Here is an 8,146-nt window from a genome sequence, read left to right on the forward strand (position 1 = left end):
TGTCTGAACAAATTACGGAATCATCAAAACTTAAAAATTAGAACAAATGCTAAAGATAGTAAACAGATACAGATATATTAAACTCAATTTCAGATATCGGAAATCAAAAATTCAATTTATAAAACACAAACATAGAATAAATTGAATCAAAGTAAAAAAAAAATAGTGAAAAACCTAAATCAAAACATTTTAAAGTAAGAAATTAAGAATTCGAAAAATAATTGTATAACTAATGTTTGAAAGAGTTAACTCAGCATCATCTACTTCTGCATCTTTCAATGGTGGACGATTGGCATTTTTCGACATCATGTTTAACGGTTTTCTTTGACAAAAGTTTTGAATTGAGAAATCTTTCATAAATAAACAACAAAAAAATGTAGAAATTGAAAAAGTGAAGAAGAAAAAAATGTTGAAATTGCCGAAGTTGAAAGTTGAAATTGCAAAAGTAGAAATGGCGGTTTTTTTTGGAATAAGAAAATGGAGTAGAAAATGGCCGAATAAAGGGTAGAATAAATGGACTGAGAGTTGATTTGGGCCTTTTCTAAAGGAGCATATTAAAATAAGCCGAAATTTGCACAGACGCACAAACTATTGGGTGTGGGCGCCCTCACCCAAAAGTTTGCGTTTTTAATTTCTCATTCTTCATCATCGTCCACCATTTTCTGCATTCTATAAACACCATCTTTTTCTTCGTTCTTTTACATCGTCCGACATCTTCTTCATCCTCCTTCGTCTTTCCAGCGGCGAATCAAACGAAAACCCCGAACAAAAAATGGAAAAATAATGGCATGGCTAATTAACTCCAAAGGGAACATATTTGTCTTTCTCCTCTATTGAATATGTTCTTGACTTTTGACCTATCTATAAAGCCACTAATTTCTTGATTGAAGTCTTAGAATTCCATTGATTGACGTGAGAAAGGAGGGGGAAAGAATAAATTGATGAAGGAGATAAAATGCCAAAAAAAAAAAAAAAAAAAAAAAAAAAACCAATTTACAATATTAGCCCCACTAAAATGACATAAATACCCCTTGAGATACTTGTCATGTTTATCAATAAGATAAACATGGAATTACCCTTAAAATAATGAAATTGTGTAAAAAGTAATAATGAAATTTGTTTTTTTTTTTTTTTAAAATAAAAAATAAAAAATTAATTAATGAAGTTATGTATTCCATCGAATTAAATGAGTTTTTAAAAATTTAAGGTTACCTCAAATGGTAGTGTAAAAATCATGGTTACTATACATAAGAAAAAACCATAAATAAAATAAAATAAAATAAAATAAAATAAAAAAGGTTATGTGGTATAATTATCCCAAATAAAAGAATTTTATGACTTTTACCACCAAAAGACCAAAAAAAATTGTTTCTTTTACCACCAAAACTTCAAAAACTTTTATTTTACCAAAAAAAATTCTAAAATTTGTTTTTTACCACCTACAGTCAAGAAAGTCGTTAAATCTAACAGTCATACAAAAAATTCTTTGATTTTCGTGTGCAAAACAAGTTCTGTATAGGTTCAAGGGGGCATTTTGACAATTTGGATCCAATATGAGGTCACAATTGACAAAAAAATAATCGAAAATGCCTTGTTTTATGTGTTTCACGCAAATCAAAGTATTTTTTAGTAGGAAAAAGAGCCATTTACGATCATTTTTGTCAATTCTGACCACAAATTGGATCCGAAAAATTAAATTGGCCCCCCAAACCCCTATACACCATGTCTTTGGCATGATAATTGAAGAATTTAAAATTTTCCGTTAGTTTTAGTGGGGTTTTTTTTTTTTTTTAATTTTTTTTTTTTTTATGGCAGGTGGTAAATAATAATTTTTTATTTTTTTTATTTGGTGTTAAAATAAAAATTTTTATCGTACAAGTTTTGATACGAAGTAATCCCTTCGTTTAATAATTAAAAGCCTATTTCCTATTTTTCACAAGAATTAAGAAAGTTGGTTGGGCGTATAAATATAAACACGCGTGAATTAGTGTTATTAATGCTTATATTTTGATGATTTTTTAACTTTTTTTTGTATTTTCAAGTGTAAATTTAATGCTTATATGTAGCGCTAAGGGGTATGTATAACATTTTCCATAAATAAAAACGGACTTTTAATTTAAAAAACCCAAAAAAGAAAAACCCAAATAAAATCATACTCGTACATAGTACATACTACTCGAAGTCGTAAGTAGTAACCAGTAACTACAGCTAAAAAACATACTGTAAAATTATTCTTGGGTCTTCTCTCTCTGAGTTTCCCCATTAAAGCGCACTCAACGTTCTCCATTTAGGCGACTCGTGGTTTTTCTATCCTCCATTAAAGCAATTTCTGAGGTAAGATATTGCTTTCTTTTTCTAATCATCGGATATCAATTTCTCAATCTAGGGTTTATCTTTAATTTAACTCTCAGTATACTCATTTAGGGTTCTTCGCTTAATTTGATATTTGAATCTAATTTTCTTTATTGTTAGTATGTAATTATGAATTTTATGACCCTAATTTGATAAATGAATCAAATTTTGTTGCTAATTAGTTTACTCATGTGAACATTTACCAGTGAAAGGAAATTAGTGAATATTGAAAATTGATAAATATTAGCTGATTAAGTGACAAAAAACTGAAATTATATATTTCAGCTTTGTTTGTTGAACTGCAGATACATTGTAATTTCAAAGAATGGCTTGATTAGGTGCTGGAAAATTACTAGTTTTAGGATTTTTCTTTTACTCTAACTGGGGTAACTAGAAGCTAAACAAAGACAAATTGCTTAAGACTGGGATTTTCGCTGATTTTTATGTTCAGTTGCTCTGAAATGCTCTTAGAATTGCGCTTTAGAATACCGAAAACTATTGGGATGTTGTCTATGTCAAATAAATAGACGCGCTTCAACTTCACTGATGTAATTGAAGTATTTTACTAGCTCCTTTCTCAGTGAGTTTTCCTTGGTTGCCGTGATTCATATTAGCTCCTTGATAGATGTATTCCTAATTATTTGGAACTGTATTATAATGATGGTCCTAATGGACCTAAACAATGAGAATGACCTTTTTGCAAGAAGATATATCTTGAATACGGTCTTATTTGCTTAGAACTTGAGAGCCTTTTTAGTGCTACGTGCATATCAATATGTAACTTGTCCGTTGATAGGATTATGAGTTGGAGAAGTTTTGGATGTGACTATTCATTAAACACTAGCATGGGTTTGTTTCCCTGACCTGTGTTTACCTTATTCCACATGATGTGTTATTTCTAAAGGACTCTAGGATGTTTTATGTATTGTCTCGATTCTCGAAGTTATTGTTCTTCTCCTTTCCATGCCCAAAATTGCATCTATTCCAAATTATCCTATTCCATTATTTTTCTAATGGACCTTAGGATGCTTTATGTAGCTCACCGTCAATCATTTTCTTATTCCCATCTTCATACATCTCCTTATACTTGGCTCTTCACTTAGAACAAAGAAGTTAATTGATATAGCTCTTGTAGCTGAGTATTCTGGCTAATGTTTTTAAGACACTGGTTACTAATCCCCCTTTCTTCTCCTTAAACCAAATCCATGGCTAGGTGAGTTGTTGTATGCCTATCGCCTTTTCCACCCACATTATGTTGTTTGGAATGTCTGGAATGAGGTTCTACTATTTTGCCCCCCATCTTTCATTTCTAAAGAATACAGGGGTCTAGGCTAGCCATACATCAGGATAATTGGGTATTGGACTTCACATGTATTGGGTAATCAGGTTGGTTTCTAGAAATTCAGGCATTACATATACACCATCCTTATAGATAACCATGAAATATAATTAAAAAAAGGAAAAATGCACTTTATTAATCCCAACTTTGCCCAATTTACTTTAAATAATCTCAACTTTTGATTATTCTGCAATGATCTCAACTTTCACATGCGTTTTCTTTCTTCAAGCTAAATTACCGGTTACCTAAGAAAGGGTTAAAAAAAACTTAAAACCATTTATTTGACATGTGTTGCATGCTAATTGCTTCACCAAAATAAAAATAAATTAATTAGAATTAAAAACAAAAAAATAAAAAAAACCAAAGACCACCAGCCACCAATGTTGGTGGCCGCCCTTCCCCAACCGACGACCTCGATCCCCCAACCCCAATTTTCCGACCTCCCTCCCTCCCTCTCCGCAACGAAACCCTCCCCTCACTCCATTTACTTGCATTTTACGACAATTGGAGGAGAGAGAAAGAGAGTGGGCTGCGTTTTTGGTGGTTTTGCGAGTTGAAGGAGCGATTTTAAGGGTTAGGGTTGTTGTTACAGTTGGTTTCGGGGGTTATAGGTGGCGGTTTCAAGGTATTCGGCTTTGGTTATGGTGGTTTCGGGAGTATGGGTGGCGGTTTTAAGGTCGTCAGCTAGGTTATGGTGGTTTCGGGTTATATGGGTGGCGGGTTCAAGGCAAGGGTTTCGGCTTTGGCTAGTTTCGGGGGTGGGGGAAGGCTGAGTGGGCCGGTTTCACGGTGGTAGGGCGATGTCTGGGGAGGTTTTGGGGGTTGGGGCTACGGAGATGGTGGTTTGGGGCTAGTGACCACCGCCTGTGAGCTGGTGGTGGCTTGGCTTGGCTGGTTGTTTTTTTTTTAATTTTTTTTAGTTTTTGAACCAATTACAACTTGACACGTGTCAAGTTACCTAGAATAAGAGGTCATTGACTTTCGTTGACCGGTTTGGGATTGAAGAAAGAAAATACAGGTGAAAGTTGGGATTGTTGCAGAATAATCGAAAGTTGGGATTATTTAAAGTAAATTGGGCAAAGTTGGGATTAATAAAGTGTATTTTTCCTTAAAAAAAATGAGTGTGACAACATTATAAGATACCCCAACATTATCTAGCTGAAGGTCTGAGGTTCATTACTAATATATTGCTATCTGCTTAATTTTGAAGTCTTGACTCTTGATTCTTGACTTCACCACTGTGAAAGTAAACACTACCCCAACTTGAGTTCATTTCATCATTTGCCTTCATCACTCTCTTTAGATCGATTTTGATGTTTTGACTACCATCACCTAGCTGTATGTCATTGCTCTAGTCTCTAATGCTCTGTTTAATTTAAATACAATTATCTGCATGCATAATCTCTTGTGATTCCAAATATTAACTTGAGAAACTTTCGTTCTTTCCAACATTGTTATGTTACTTTGATCTCAGTTATGGCCATATTTTTTTAAAAAAATTCATCCTTAGCAACTTGCGATTCTTTACTATTATACTCAGGATATATTTGGTTGGACCTATGCTAGTGTCTGACCTATGTTCCTTTCCCATCTTATAAAAGTTAAAGGATTTCTTTATGTTTTCACTTGGTTTATGTTCTCCAAATTCTGTGATGATGCAAAACTAACGAAAATAAAAATTCCCCCCATCATGCTTTTTTCTAGAAATTGTCGATTTTCAAAACTTGTTGATGATATGGTGCATACAGCATTACAGTGAAGGGTTGAGCCTAGGTGACTCTATGAACTGTTTTTGGGATCTTAGGTTGATTAAGAATTAGACTGGTAGTGTGCGATCTTAGGTTCAAAAAGTGTGCCTTAGGCACAGGCACAAGAGACACTCAGGCGTGAGAGCTGGCGTCTTGCGCACAAAGACCCACTAAAGGTGCATGCTTATGTGTTTTTTTCTAGGCTGCTTTTGGTGCCTTATGTTGTAAGGCGCCATTAGCTAATGTCAGTAATGTGTAAGATAATATTTTCTAAAATATACCACACGACTTTGTGATGGTCAGGTTTGTTTTAATTCTAGAGGAGAAACTCCATTTCCCCCAATTCCATTTGAAGTATCTTAGTCCCTAGCTATTGATCATGTCTCTTTCACCTTTCCCATAATTCCTTTTTTTAGATTTATTTAATAGAGAATGAGAATGAGATGTATATTCTTTTTCATATAAATAAAGCTTGTGTCACCAACCAAAGGCTGTGTGCCTTCACCTTGCCCTTAGTGTGAGGTGAAGAAAGAGGAATCAATACCCTCATTTTAGGGGTAAAAGGTACACTAGGGGGAGGGTGTGTAACTATTACCCTCATTATGAGAGTAATAATTCCTCCCCCTCTCTCTTTTCCTCTTGGTAACACCATGTCTTCTACAACACCACCTCTAATTACTTTTGTTTTTTCAAGTTTGACTTTTATTACCCCCTTAATCTATTTACCCCCAATCCAAGTATGCCCTAAGTGGCTAAGTGTGCAATGCTGTGGGTTAAGTTATTGAGGAAGCTGCAGTTGTAAATATTGCTCTGGTTTTATTCTTTGAGCCTTTATCAAGAATCGATTGTCTAATATTTTCGCTGCTGCTCACACGTCCCACTAAGGTTCCATTTTACTCTTTGCAGTTTAAAATGGCTGAAAGAAGAGAGCCTGCCAATGAGCAAGCAATTGCAAACTTGTATGCCTCGATGAGGTCAGAACTGAACCAAATATACTCAAAGATCACAGAGCTTGAGATGGAAGTGAGTGAACATTCCTTGGTTATGAATGCCATCCAGCCACTTGATCCCTCAAGGAAATGCTACCGTATGATTGGAGGTGTGCTTGTAGAAAGAACAATCAAAGAGGTTTTGCCAGCTGTGCAGCGGAACAAGGAGGGCATCGAAGAGGTTATTGGCAGGCTGAATGAGGCTCTGGAGAGAAAGAAGAAAGACATTGCTGAGTTTGAGGCGAAGTACAAAATTAGGATTAAAAAGTCAGATAATGATGTGCAGGACAGTAACAAGAAAGAAGGTAACGCACAGGGTGTTCTGGTAGGCCCTGCCGGTGCTACTGAAACATAGGTTTTCTGGTAATTTTTTTTGAAGTCTTGCTCATATTATGTATTCCTCCATGTCTTCATAGTTATGGTAGTTCTGGTTTGGCAATTGGACGTTTTTGGATTTGTAACATCATCACGTAGTGGGTTTTTGGTTTTGTGTTTATTATTTTTATGATTTTGCTATTAATATTGAAAGTTACGGGTACGGAACTGAAAGTTATCTTTTTTCATGTGCAATTCAATATATATTTTGGTGTGCGCACTTGGATATTTGGTTAAGCTCAAAGCATAGTTCATTTGTGAATAAACTTGGGTGTAACTCGGGTTGTGCAGGTTTATGTGTCATGCTAGCAAGTTTCGTGCTTAAGTGAACTGTGCTTGAAAAGAACCAATTAGTGTTAACAAACACAAATCTCCTAAATGTTACCTTTGATATATGTAAAAGTCTTAAAAGTTTATTTATATGACCTGGACTTTATTGGTTAACTAGTTCACAAACACAAATCTCCTTAATGAACTGAGTTTGATGAGACACTGAGATCATTTTATAGTTCGGACTTAAACTTGCATAAGATACAAATGCATATTAACTTGAGCAAGGTAATGCTCAACTGAACCAAATTATATGAGTTATTAGTAGAATTACTTTGTACCTTTTCTATGAACTGTACTAAATCGCTAAACTCTCCTCCTGCTAGTTTGGGTTGTTCAGATTCGTTTAATATTATCTTAAATTTAACACACTTAAAAACCATAAATGGTTCAATTATGTTTTTATACTTTATTAGTCCTCACTCAAACACATTATAACTCAACCCGACTCGATCTCGATTTAAAAAAAGCTTGAAGTTGTTAGCAACACTAAAGAAGTAATGGGGTCATGGGGATCTAATAATGTGGACTTTGATAAAATTGACCGACGCTGCAATTTCGTTGGAAGATCACGTGCAACAGATTGGAAAAATTCCAACTTCACTTTCTTAAAACTTTTTATTAACAACTAACCAAAAGCTAACACCATGTTCTCATATGGTTGGATTTTCTACGGTGGTCTATTTTTATATAATTGTTTAAGGATTTCATGACTAATAATCGTTTGCCACTAATCATTCCTACAAATACATCGAACTTTCGCACTTAACAAGCACTACTCCTTGATTACTCTTTTATAATTTCACGAGACAAAGACAGCACCGGCTTCTACAAACTACTAATTCCTAATTTTTTCGTTTTAAAATTCGTTCAATTATTAATCTTTTTTATCAATTTTTAGAGAATTACTAAAAGTAGAATAGGTCAATTGAGGAAGTGAGTAAAGATTATGTTGGTGGGTTGTGCCGGGTTTGTGTGGCTTGTGCCTAGTTAGTCTCAAATCACTCCTGAGC

At 34.4% G+C, this 8,146-nt stretch overlaps 1 pseudogene across 1 annotated transcript; it reads left to right on the top strand.

Annotated features, from left to right (window-relative positions):
- The first annotated feature begins 2,166 nt into the window (after positions 1-2,166).
- LOC145627066 (prefoldin subunit 2 pseudogene) lies at positions 2,167-7,031 on the top strand (annotated as a pseudogene). The gene is made up of 2 exons (XR_014111301.1): positions 2,167-2,334; positions 6,346-7,031. The product of XR_014111301.1 is annotated as a prefoldin subunit 2 pseudogene (transcript).
- Positions 7,032-8,146: the final 1,115 nt, after the last annotated feature.

This window comes from Chenopodium album, chromosome 4 (genome assembly GCF_948465745.1).
Source record: "Chenopodium album chromosome 4, dcCheAlbu1.1, whole genome shotgun sequence".
Lineage (NCBI taxonomy): Eukaryota > Viridiplantae > Streptophyta > Magnoliopsida > Caryophyllales > Amaranthaceae > Chenopodium > Chenopodium album.